The following is a 12,495-nucleotide window of genomic DNA, read 5'->3' on the forward strand; positions in this document are numbered from 1 at the left end:
GAGGGCTGGATATTAAACTGAGGAAGAATTTCTAAGGGACAAAGTTTAGGGATTTCTATGAGATCGTTGTCAAGGTGATTGTATATGAGGAATTACTCAAGAAAGAGTTCAGTCCATAACACTTATTCAAACCAGCCATCCCAATAGTAGGATTGTTGCTTCCACTAAAATTCCTAGCAATGCTAATTTAGTAACTCACCCTAGTGTTTATGATGCAGAGCCAATTACAGGTTCTCAGGTGGTACCAATTCCTTAGCAGGTGTAGAACCTGTAAGTGATGTTAGTCTTGGGGACAAAAATTATAGAGGAATTACCATGCCTATTGTGCAGGTATGTCAAACTAGTAGCTATGGTCTAGATACTTATGGTTCTAATTACTCTTCAGGTGAGCATGGATGTAGTTAGAGACATTGTTTAAGACCTTTATGGGCTGGGCCTTAGATAGATTGGCTACCCGAATTCCATAAGCCTTACTCGGATGCCATTGATAGGGAGAATTAATATGTAAGAGGTTACCACATTTTTTATTTTAGTGTATTTTGAAGTGAGGATGGATAATCAACCTTGGAGCACATAGTGAGGTTCACAATCAATGCAGTTGGCGAGTTATGGTAGCTTTGCACATTATAAACTGAGACTTTTAGAAAACTCCCTTATTAGTGCTGTGTTTACTTGGTATCCACCCTTTTGAGAAACTCTTTTTATTTATGGTAGGAGATGGAAAGGTTGCTCCATACTTAGTTCTTCGGAGCTAAACCTGAGGTACGTGTAGCCAAATTTTCTAGGATGACTTAGAGGAATGGAGAGTCGGCATCTGCTTTTATTACTCGATTTAAGAAGATGTAGAATAGGAGTAAAATGTTCCTAACTAAGACTGTGTATGTTAAAATGGCCTAACGAGGGCTATTTATTAAAATGAGGAAGAAGTTCTAGGGATGGGGTTTAGGGATTTCTATGAGCTTACCGCTAAGCTGACTGAATATGAGGAATTACTCAAGGAAGAGTTTAGTCTAGGACACTTTTTCAAACCAACTGTCCTAATGGTAAGACCATTGCTTCCACCCAAATTCCTAGCAATACTAATATGGTAACTCACTCAAGTATCTATGATGCAAAGGCAATTATAGGTTCTCAATTGGCACCAGTTTGTCAGCAGGTGCAGAACCCCTGAGTGATGTTAGGCTTAGGAGGCAGAAATTGTGGAGGAATTACCATGTCTGCTGTGTAAGTAACTCAATCCAGAACCTATGGCCTAGATACTTATTGTTCCAACTACTCCTCATGTGACCATGGATGTAGTTAAAGATGTTGTTTATGACCTTTACTGGTGGGTCCTTAGACAGATTGGCCACCCAAAATTTCATAAGCCTTACCCGAATGCCATTGATAGGGAGAATTAGTATTAAAGAGGTTATCACATTCCTAATTTTAGTGTATTTTTAGGTGAAGATAGACAATCAACCTTAGAGCACATAGTGAGTTTAACAATTCATTGTAGTGAATTGGTGAATTTTGGTACCTTTGCCAGTTATAAATTGAGACTTTTACTAAAGTCCTTTATTGGTGCTGCATTTACTTGGTATCGACCCTTCTAGGCAACTCTTTTTATTCATGGAAGGAGATGGAGAAGTTGTTCCACACTTAGTTCTTTACAGCTAAACCTGAGGTATGTGTAGCTGAATTGTTCATGATGACTTAGAATAATGGAGAGTTGGCAGATGCTTTTATTGCTTAGTTTAAGAAGATGCAGAAAGGGTGCAAAGTGATCCAACCTTAAACTGAATATGGCAAAATGGCCTAACAGGGGCTGGATATCAAACTGAGGAAAAAGTTCCAAGGCATGGAGTTTTGGGATTTCTATGAGCTTGCCACCAAGGTAACTAAATATGAGGAATTACTTGAGGAAGAGTTAAGTCTAGAGCACCTTTTCAAACTAGTAGTCCCAATGGCAAGACCATTTCTTGCACCCAAATTCCTAACAATACTAATCTGTTATGTCACACCTTACCCCTCTGTAAGGCATTATATGATCCCGTAGTCTACCTAATGAATTACCGAACTTCGCCTACCGATGACCCATTAAATATACTACAAGGGATTTTAAACCAATTTCTATTCATTTTAAATTGTAAGGTAATGTTGAATACTTATTAAAAGCCTTTAATTAAGGTTTATGTCTGAGCCAAATTTTTTATTAATTTGGGATTTTGAAAATTTTACAAAAATTTCGGCAGAGTACTGTCTATAATTTGATAAAACAGTTTTTCAAAAACCTGTTAAAACACTCTCAATATATGTGTCTTAACCACAACTCCAATATTTTCAATACAATTCAATCTCAACAAACCACAACTCCAATATTTTCAATACAATTCAATCTCAACAACACAATTTCAAACAATTCATTATTTGAAAAATTCAAAAAGAAACATAAGCATTTCATTAATAAGAAATAACAGGTTACATTATAATATTTACACTGATCAAAAATAAAATTTCAAAATTTTTATACAACTGCTCAAGTCTATTATGTACATATACATAGATATATATACATTAAATGAAAATTTACAAGGGTATAATCTATATACCCAGTAATGACTCCAAAATGCTGATCACTTCACATCACAAGCAGTCTACTCTACTGATTTATCTGCCTCTTTACCTGCGACAACGTAAACAAGCTATCGCTGAGCCAAAGACTCAGTGGTGCACAACTTAAAAAAAAATAAAAATTTACATATCAACATAAATCACAATCTTCTAAATTAAATCAATTGAAATATTAACACACACAAAATCATGCTTTATTTTTAAAGCTAGAAAATTACTTAAATAAATCAAATTTTATTTCATAAATCATAGAATAAAAACTTTGAAAAGTCACACAGTTTTGATCGTGACACGATTATCCAATTCGTCCCAATAACCAAATGTTAATGAGGAATGCAAAGGCTAGCTAGCACATATATATGAGTACTCATTCAATTCGTCCTCAACTGGCACATACCTCAACATTTCAGCTAGAGAGGGAATACAAATCCAAATCATCCCGCTAGGCAAGCTAGTGAGGAATTCAAACATATAGTCATGACAACTGTGGTTTCTAACCATTTCAATAATTTTCCAAGCATCAAAATATTTATCAATTCACATTCTTATTTCATTCAAATAATTTCCCAAAATTGGGCTAGTAACACATAATTTTTGTTAATTAAAGTATTCAATAATATAATAAAGACCATAAACTATTTTCACAACTCATTCAATACCAAATTCAATTTGAAAAACAAAAGAGAGTTAGTTGTATTGCAAAAACCTCTTTAATTAGTCTTGACTTGATCCAACATTTCCTTGTTCCTTGGATGGCTCCTTACCAACTGAAACACATAATTAAAGTGTTTCAATATCCACCCATGTAATAGCCCGGCCCACTAGTGATATTGTCCGCTCTGAGTCGAAGCCCTCACGGTTTTAAACGCATCATTAGGGGTTACGAACCGCCAACTTATAAACCCAGCATCTCTCCCGTATTTTGCCGATGTGGGATTTGCCTAGGGTGTTACAACCCAAGTCATTTCTACTAATTGATCCAATAAATTGAATTTTACATACTTATTTTTACTTATAAATTCTCATAAGGGTTGAGTTCTTTGCATTTGATATTATTATAGTTACTATTCAGATTACTATTCATTCAAAATATTGAATTTTTCATGATTAATAGGTATACAATTTCTAAATACATGGTCATGCCATATTTTGGGTCACAAATTTATTGGCATTGGTTGCCAATTACAATTCAAGGCCAATTAGATGAAATTCCAAAATTTCATATTTAGTCACTTAGGTTTACTGTTCTATTGGACTAATCTACAGTGGAAATTTGGCAAAACTTTCTTCACCAAAGTTGTTCCTTAATGTCTCTAGTTTAATTCCCTTTTTGAATCACTCCATTTTGAGTTTTGTAACTCAAGTTATGATATTTTTACCATAACTGGCGGAATTAGTCATTTCTAGATTTTTTGGGCAAGTTTTTGATTCTAGTAATTTTGGTGACCTAATTTTATTAGTAATTCGACTAGGTTATTGTTAGAATTTGGGTTTCTGTTCTTCATTAAAGTTGTTCTACTATGTCTAAGCTTTCCAATGATTTAAAAATCAGGTCATTTGGATCTCTCTACACAAAGTTATGACCATTTGAACATATATTATTCATTTTGTTAATTCTGCCCAGAATCAGGGCACCAAGTCCGGATTCAACCTAATTTTAGACTAACTTACAGTCAATTTTTTAGGCAAGGTTTCTACATAAAAAATGTAGCATTACGACTATAATTTCATCTTCGATTAGCCTCACACTAATTAGAGCAACACAATTCAACTTATAGTGTCACACCTTATCCCTAGTAAGGCATGACATGTTCCCGTAGCATACCTAATGAATGACCAAACTCCACCCATCACCAAACTCCACCTATCGATAACCCATTAGTTATGCTACAAAGGATTTTAAAACAAACCATAGCTTTTTATCTTATCAATTTTTTTTGCAGAAAACTGTATGAGAATAGTTAAAATTCCATATAAACATTCATTGGAAATAATGATAGACTAAATATTGCAAATGTTACATTCCCATAAGTCTCAAAATAAAATACAAAGAGTTACAAACTCAAAATACTTTAGTAATGCAGTGCCTTTTAATACAAATTGCTCAATGTTAGTACATCCATACATATAGGTACAAAATACATCCAAAGAAATCACAAGGGTATACCTAACATAAATACCCACAATCAATACCAAAATGCTGCTTCTAAGTCTCTCACTTGGCAGCCTTCTCCTTTCCCTTGCCTGCGATAGCATAAAGAAGCTATCGCTGAGTATATCACTCAGTGGTGCACAACTAATAACTTTAAAACTTAAGGTAAAACACAATTTGTCAAAGCATAATAAATCACATTTTTCTTAAGCATGAAAACTTCACAATAGGTCTAAGTCCATAAGAGCCATAGAATAACATTTCAAATGAGAAATCATACTTCATAAATCACAATTCACAAAGCATTAGTGTTGCCAACATCAACACACAGTTCAGGCCATGACACAAAATTTCACGATCAGTGCCGTATTGTACACCATGACAAAGCAATCTCAACCTCACTAACCATTATTAATGAGGGAAGGGCTAGCTAGCTAATGAGTACTCATGTAGTATTACCCCACTAATCGTTATTAATGGGAGACACAATCAATATCTATTATCAACCCCAAGTAGCCATTACTACTGGGGAGTTCCGAAAGGGAGTGTAACACCCTCACTGTAACACCCTCACTGTACCAATTCCATACATTCTACTGTTCCGATGACCGGTGTCGGTTCGGACAGCTAGAACATCCGAAAAATTAATTAGACTAGAGTGAGGAGTCATAAATAACTCAAATATTAATAAGAAAAATTTATAAAAAAATTTAGAAATAAAATACAACTAAGTTAAATGAGCCAGTGCCCTAGCAATGGGTAACCTAGTGGGAAGTTGCGGTTCTCGCAACTAGGAGCTCTAAACCCGAGGAAATTCATAAAATAATTTTTGGGACTCCATAGAAGGGTCATTGAAGTTTCTATGGCATTAGAATGCCAAGAAAATACTTAGAAAATTTTTTCAATCGGTACAGACAATTTTAGTCTGTTAAGCCAAACGAAGGGCATTTTGGTCATTTCGCCTTCAGAGGTGATTTTTGACCGACTTGTCCAGTTAAGTAAATAATTATTATGATCTAAAATATGAATAAATATTATTAAAAATTGAATTGAAAATGAGTAGAAAAGAAAAGAAAAGAAAAATGAAAGAAATTGGGAATTATGACATCACATGATGTCATTAGTGTGCCTCCACCCAATCACATGGTGACACATGGCTATAACTCACTTAAAATGAGTTAAATGGGCAGAAATGAAAGAAAGAAATCAGTTTTCCTTTTACTTTCTTCTTCCATTCGTAGCTTTCCTAACCCTTACCACCATTAAAGCTTAACCAAGCTTTATAACCCACCCAAATCTCACTTGAAACCCTAAGTCCACTTCAACAAAATTTGTCTCTACATCTTGAGCAAGTGTTTGGCAGCCAAGAAAATTAAAGAAAGTGAAGGAAAAATCTAAGTTGGGTTAAGAAAAAATTCTGCTCCATTCAAGGTTAGTGCCCTAAACAATTTCTTTCTGCTCCATTCAAGGTTAGTGCCCTAAACAATTTCTTTCTTTCTTTAATCTTGTAAGCATGCTAAATCAAGTAGAAAATTGTGTGAAATTAAAAGAAAAACTTGAGTAAATGAAATCTCTAAATTTGGCAGCCATGAGAAAGTTTAAGGATTGTTGGTTTTTGATGAAATTAAGTGGCTTAATTATGTTATTGATGAGTATAGATGATGGATAAAGTGATTTGGTATGAGTTTGGTGTGTGTATGCCATGAATTGGAAATTGGAGTTAGGGTTTGAGCATGAAATTGAGACTTTAATCATGTAATGATTAAAGTGAGTTTTAATGATCAATTAGTGACCATTTGGTTATTGGTAAACAAGAAATGAAGTGTGTTTAGTGATGGGATTTAGGTTTAGTGTGGCTGCCCTAGGTGACTTGCAGAATTACACATGAGTCCAGCAGGTTTGGGCAGCCATAACTTGAATTGTAGAGGTTCAATTGGTGTTTGGCCAATTGGACATGAAACTAGACACATAATGGCACAACTTTGGTGAAGAAACCATGCCTAGAAAACCAAACGAAATTGACCAAAAGTTTGCCCTAATCCGGATGACCTGCAATCTGCCTGGGCAAAATGACCAAATAAATAGTGTTTGGTCATTTGGCCATAACTCAATATAGAAAGGTCCAATTGACCTGAAATTTTACCAGCAAAAAGCTGAGATATAGAAAAACAACTTTCATGAAGAAACCTAATCCAAATTATGACCATAACCTAGTCAAATTGCCAACCAAACTTAGGTCACCAAATTTGGCAGAACCAATTGCCTAGAAAATCTGGGTACAGGTCACTCCGACCAGTTATGGTAAAATGACCATAACTTGAGCTACAAAACTCCAAATTGAGTGATTCAAAAAGGAAGTTAAAGAAGACACAATAAGGAACAACTTTGATGAAGAAAGGTTAGCCCCGTTTCCACTCTAAAATTGTCCAATGGAACAGTAAACTTTGGTAGTAAAAACTGAAAATTTAGAAATGCATCTTGGGGACTTTAAATTGCAATTGGCAATTAATACTAGCAAATGTAAAACTCAAAATGTGGGATATTGGTGTAATTAGAATTAATATATCCATTAACATTTTGGTTGACTAGTAAGGTGAATAGTAATCAAAATGATTAGTAAATTAAGATGAAGACCTAGAACCAATTCTAAGCTTAAATGCTTAGAATTGTATGACAAATGTGGACTATGCATCCTAGTCAAAATTGTTAAAAAGAAATTAAGGCCATAAATTTGAAATCCATGAAATATTCATGGATTACTTGAAACATGAAAAATAAGTCACCTAATTGATGTGAATAGATAGTTAGGGCTTATATGCCCATCACAAATGGAATTCATAAAATATTAGTAACTCAACTTGAAATATAAAATTTGTAATTACATAAGTAGATTCTTGAATGTATAAATGAGAAAGTAAAAATGTTTTGAATACAATGGTACATGTGAACCATTGTTTAGAATTGTGATCAATATGAATAACATAATGAATGAATAAATGAACCATATTAATGTATGAATGAGACATTAGTTCTCATTATTGTAGAGAGGAGAAGTATTTTGAGTACAATGGTATAAAAGGATAATTGATGTGAATTGTGATCATATAAATGATCAAATGAATGTATAAATTATAATTGAAATTTATCATGAAATAATGAAGTCATAAAACACAATATATTAATATTTAATGATATTATCTGCCCTTGTATTGCCTAGACATGTGTGTCAGATTGGATAGCTTGGCATGCCAATAGGGTATTGTTTTAGCAGTACTGCGAAAGGCCTTATGCCTGTATTCATGGCTTTTATGCCCGTATTCATGGCTTTTATGCCCGATTATGTGTTATCATGGCTTTTTAGCCATACTGACTGCATACGTGGTTGACGTTCCGCGTCCCATGGTATGACGGCCCGAGGCACCGCGGTGTCCAGTGCCAACGACCCGTTATCCAGTTTAGTCAGCCTGTCATAAGTTACTTGTGCAGTGAAATTTATTGAAATAAGTTAAGAATATTAGTAATTAAAAATATTAGAAATTAAATAAATGAGTAAGATGACCTAAAATAAATTAGAATAGTTATTTATTAGAAAGAATCGAAATGAACTGGACCGATATCAAAAATTTACTTATTATGAAATAATCTGAGACAACTTAGCAAGTATAGAGAAAATGCTAAAAGATTAGCAAAGAAAATTATAACATAAATAAATATTGCAAATGTGACTTATATAATAATATAAGCATAAATTTATTATTTTCAGATCATTTTTCTTTGTACATTATTACTGTACATTGGCGAAATAAACACTTTCAAAAAAGACTAAATTAGGATAAAACATATTAAATTTTAGAAACTGCATGTGGAGTATAAATAAATCTTAATTATTTGAATTATGTTATATTTCTATCTTTATTTATATATTATTTCCTTTTTATATTATTGCACCACTAAGCAGCAATGCTTAGCGCGATGGAATTGTTTCCTTCGCGCAGGTACTGAAGCTAGAATCCAATGGACGTTTGTAACACCCCCGTTTGCATAGCCTGGTATATTTCACTGTTCCGGTGACCGCTGTCAGTCCGGACAATTATTGGGATTAGAGCCACACCTAAGACAATTTGAGAGGCCATAAACACAAATAATTAGTAATGTTTAATTAGTTAACTATAAATAAGAAAAACAGAACATAAGAGGTTAAACGAGCCGAGAGTCACAGCGATGAGTGACCTCCTCAGGAACGACTGCGAAGTCATTTTAAACTCAAATTTCGAACCGTAAAAAGTGACGCTGCGGTCCTTAGGACCCTTATGAACACAGTGGAAAAGAGAAAATCACGAAAAAGAACTGTTAAGTCAGTCAAATAATTAGGTCAGGGAGCCGGAAGAAATATTGGATTATTTGCAAACCGGGATGAACCGGCAAGGGGCAATTTGGTCAATTGACCCCGAGAGCTGACTCCTGACCTAACTGTCAAATAAAATTGGAGAAAAGAAAATTTCGGAATCGACAATTAAATTAAAGAACTAATAGAAAAAAAAAAGAAAAAAAAAAGAAGAGAAAATGAAAAAGTTGAAAAGTTGATGACATCATCATGATGATGTAACTATGACTTCATAATTAATTTTAATTTAATTAACTAATCGACTAAGTCAAATTAAAGACTAAAAAAAAAATTGAAAAGCCAATTTTTTTACTTCTTCTTCTTTCTTTTTTCTCTCTTTCCCGTAGCTCTCTCCTCTCCCTCTCTTTTTATTTTGTTTCACCATTAAAACTTAGATTTAAGCTTCTTAAACTTTAGATTTCACCCCCTAATCCTTGAAAATAATTATAGAAACCATTAAATTGACCCTCAAGAAGAAGATTTGGAGCAAGAAATTAAAAGAATTTGAAGATTTGAGGAAGATTGAAATTCAAAGTTTAAGGTTAGTGAATTTAAAATTGAAAATTATGTTTAATATTAGTGTTCTTGTTGTATGTAACTTAGATCTTAACTTAAAATAAAATGAAATTAATTGTAGGAGGACTAAACCTGGATTTTGATCAGCTAGGGTTTGATATGTAAGTGCATGAATTTGATTAGATTATAAGTGTAGGCAAGCTTATATGAAGGTAGATGTGATGTTGGTATGCTTAAATGTGATTAAATGAAACAATTTAGTGTGATTAGGGTTTCAATGCTAGGGTTAGTGAACCAAAATTTGGAGAAATGCATAAATGGCATATTTGACCTATTATGAAGTGAAATAATGGTCAATTATGATCAAATGGATTGTGTGGGAATGGTAGGAAATTAAACCAAATTCGTAGGTTAATGGTCATGCTGCTGGCAGCATGACCAAACCCACTTTGAAGGACCAAAACTCAAATTTTACAACTCCAATTGATATGCCACCAATTGGAGATGAAAATAGACATAAAAGAGCACAATTTTCATTAAGGAACCATGACCAAAAACTGACCAAAACTTGGTGAAACAATTGACCAAAGTGAATTGATAGCAGGCTGCCCTGCACCAGACTGACCAAATGAACAGTAACTGTTCATTTGGTCATAACTCGAGCTAGGTAGGTCAAATTGACCTGAAATTTTACCAGAAATTAGATATGATATAGACCTAAAACTTTCATGAAGAACACCAACCCAAATTAGGCCATTAACCCTTTCAAAATCATTGAGCAAAATTAAATTACTGTACTGCAACTCTGCAGATTTTCAGTTGAGCAGCAAGGTTTGGATAGCTATAACTCCCTCTAGAAAACTCGGATTTAGGCGATTCTTGAACCGATGGAAACGTAATACATAGTACAACATTTCATATGAAGAAAGTGAGACCAAATTATGAACTTAACTTGATCAAATTATTAACCAAAGTTGGACCAAAAATCTGCCAGCACCAAAATCTCAGTATGAACAGTACACGTGAACAGTAAACTTATTTTGGTCATAACTTGAGCTAAAAAACTCCGATTGAGGTGATCCAAAAATGAGAATACACTTAAGACAATAAGGAACATTTTCTATGAAGGAAGTTTTGTCAAATTCCAACAGTAGATCGACCAATGGAACAGTGCAACTTCGGAGAACCAAAACCGAAAATTGGCAATTTTGCCAAAATGACCTAAGCTTTAAACAAATGACCAAAACCAACAAGTTTGGTGACCAAAATGTGGTATGTGGGTGAAGTTGGAGTTCCCATACCTATTAATCCTTAGAAAGTCAATTATTTGACTTAAATAGTGCAGTGAATAGTAACCCGAAACACAAAATTTCGAGAACGTCGAATTTAACACATTAGAAATAGGTAAATGCGAAGTTAAAATTCATTTTGGGATTTATGTTAAGTTCTAGTACTGAAACATTGTCAAATTTTGTGTTTCAGTTGAAAAGAATATCGGGAAGGAACCCGAGGAAACGAGTCGAGGCTAAGGGACGACTCGCTTGAGGTTTGTGCACAATAAACCCTATTTAAGCATTTTATCCTTGAAAAATTGATTTATTACGCATTATGAATTTATGAACTTTTGTGTTGCCACCTTGCGATCAAATTGTAACTTTGGAAATGGATTGATTTTTGTATGCAATATTTGAATGAAATGTTTGAAATGAATTTTTGATTCACACTTAGCATGATGATTTAGTATTCCTCCTCCATTTATGGGGTTGAGATCGTTTATTTTCCTCCCTCTCTGGCTTGCCAGTTGAGGTTGTAGATCGGATGAGTACTCATTAGCTAGCTAGCCACCTCCCTCATTGGTTTCGATTAATGGGGTTGAGATTGCTTTGTCGTGGTGTACAACACGGTATTGATCGAAAATTTTGTGTCATGGCTTAAGTTGTGTACGACTTTGGCAACACTGTGTTTATGCAATTGTTTGACTAAACTGTTGTTTAATATATTATTTGACAAATGAGTTGTTATGAGCTTGATATTTGTGAAATGTGATTGTGAAGTATTCAAATTATGTTTCATCAATAAATGATTTATGTATCACATTTTAAATCTTTATTGTGCACCACTGAGTATGTTTATACTCAGCGATAGTTTAATTTACTATCACAGATAAAAGCAAGGAGAAAGCAGCAGAGTGAGCTGCGGAATTGATAAGATCTTTTTGATCCCTTTTTGTACGGGTATTATTTTATACCCTTATGGTTATTTTGATGTAAATACTGTAATGTCATAAGTATCAATGTAAATTGAGCAGTTGTAAATAAACTATAATAATATTATTTTAGATTTTCTTCTGTAAATTTAATATTTGTACATATGGATTTTCTGCCTTATGTTTTGTGAATGGAATTATTGAACCTACTGAGTTGACAAATTTGACTTGGATTGTGAAACTGTTTTGAAATGGATTGACTTGAGTTGAATTGTGAATTATTGGAGGTTGGGAGTTGTAAAATAGTTTTGGAAGTGCTTTTTACAGGTATTTGAAGAACTGGTTTCTCAAAATACAGAGGGAACTCTGTCAAAATTTTTTTAAAATTTGCGATAAAATTTGAATGGACAAAAATTTTTACTAGTATTTAAACTTTGAATAAATGGTTTTTAATTCTTACCAAAATGCTCACCACTTCTAAAATGTAAGAAAATTGTTTTAAAATCCCTTGTAGGGTACTTAATGAGTTATCGGTAAGTGAAGTTCGGTAGTTCATTAAGTATTCTACGGGAGCATGCTATGCCTTACGGAGGGGTAAGGTGTGACAACGTTTGACTGGGAATT

Source organism: Hevea brasiliensis, chromosome 8 (genome assembly GCF_030052815.1).
Source record: "Hevea brasiliensis isolate MT/VB/25A 57/8 chromosome 8, ASM3005281v1, whole genome shotgun sequence".
Lineage (NCBI taxonomy): Eukaryota > Viridiplantae > Streptophyta > Magnoliopsida > Malpighiales > Euphorbiaceae > Hevea > Hevea brasiliensis.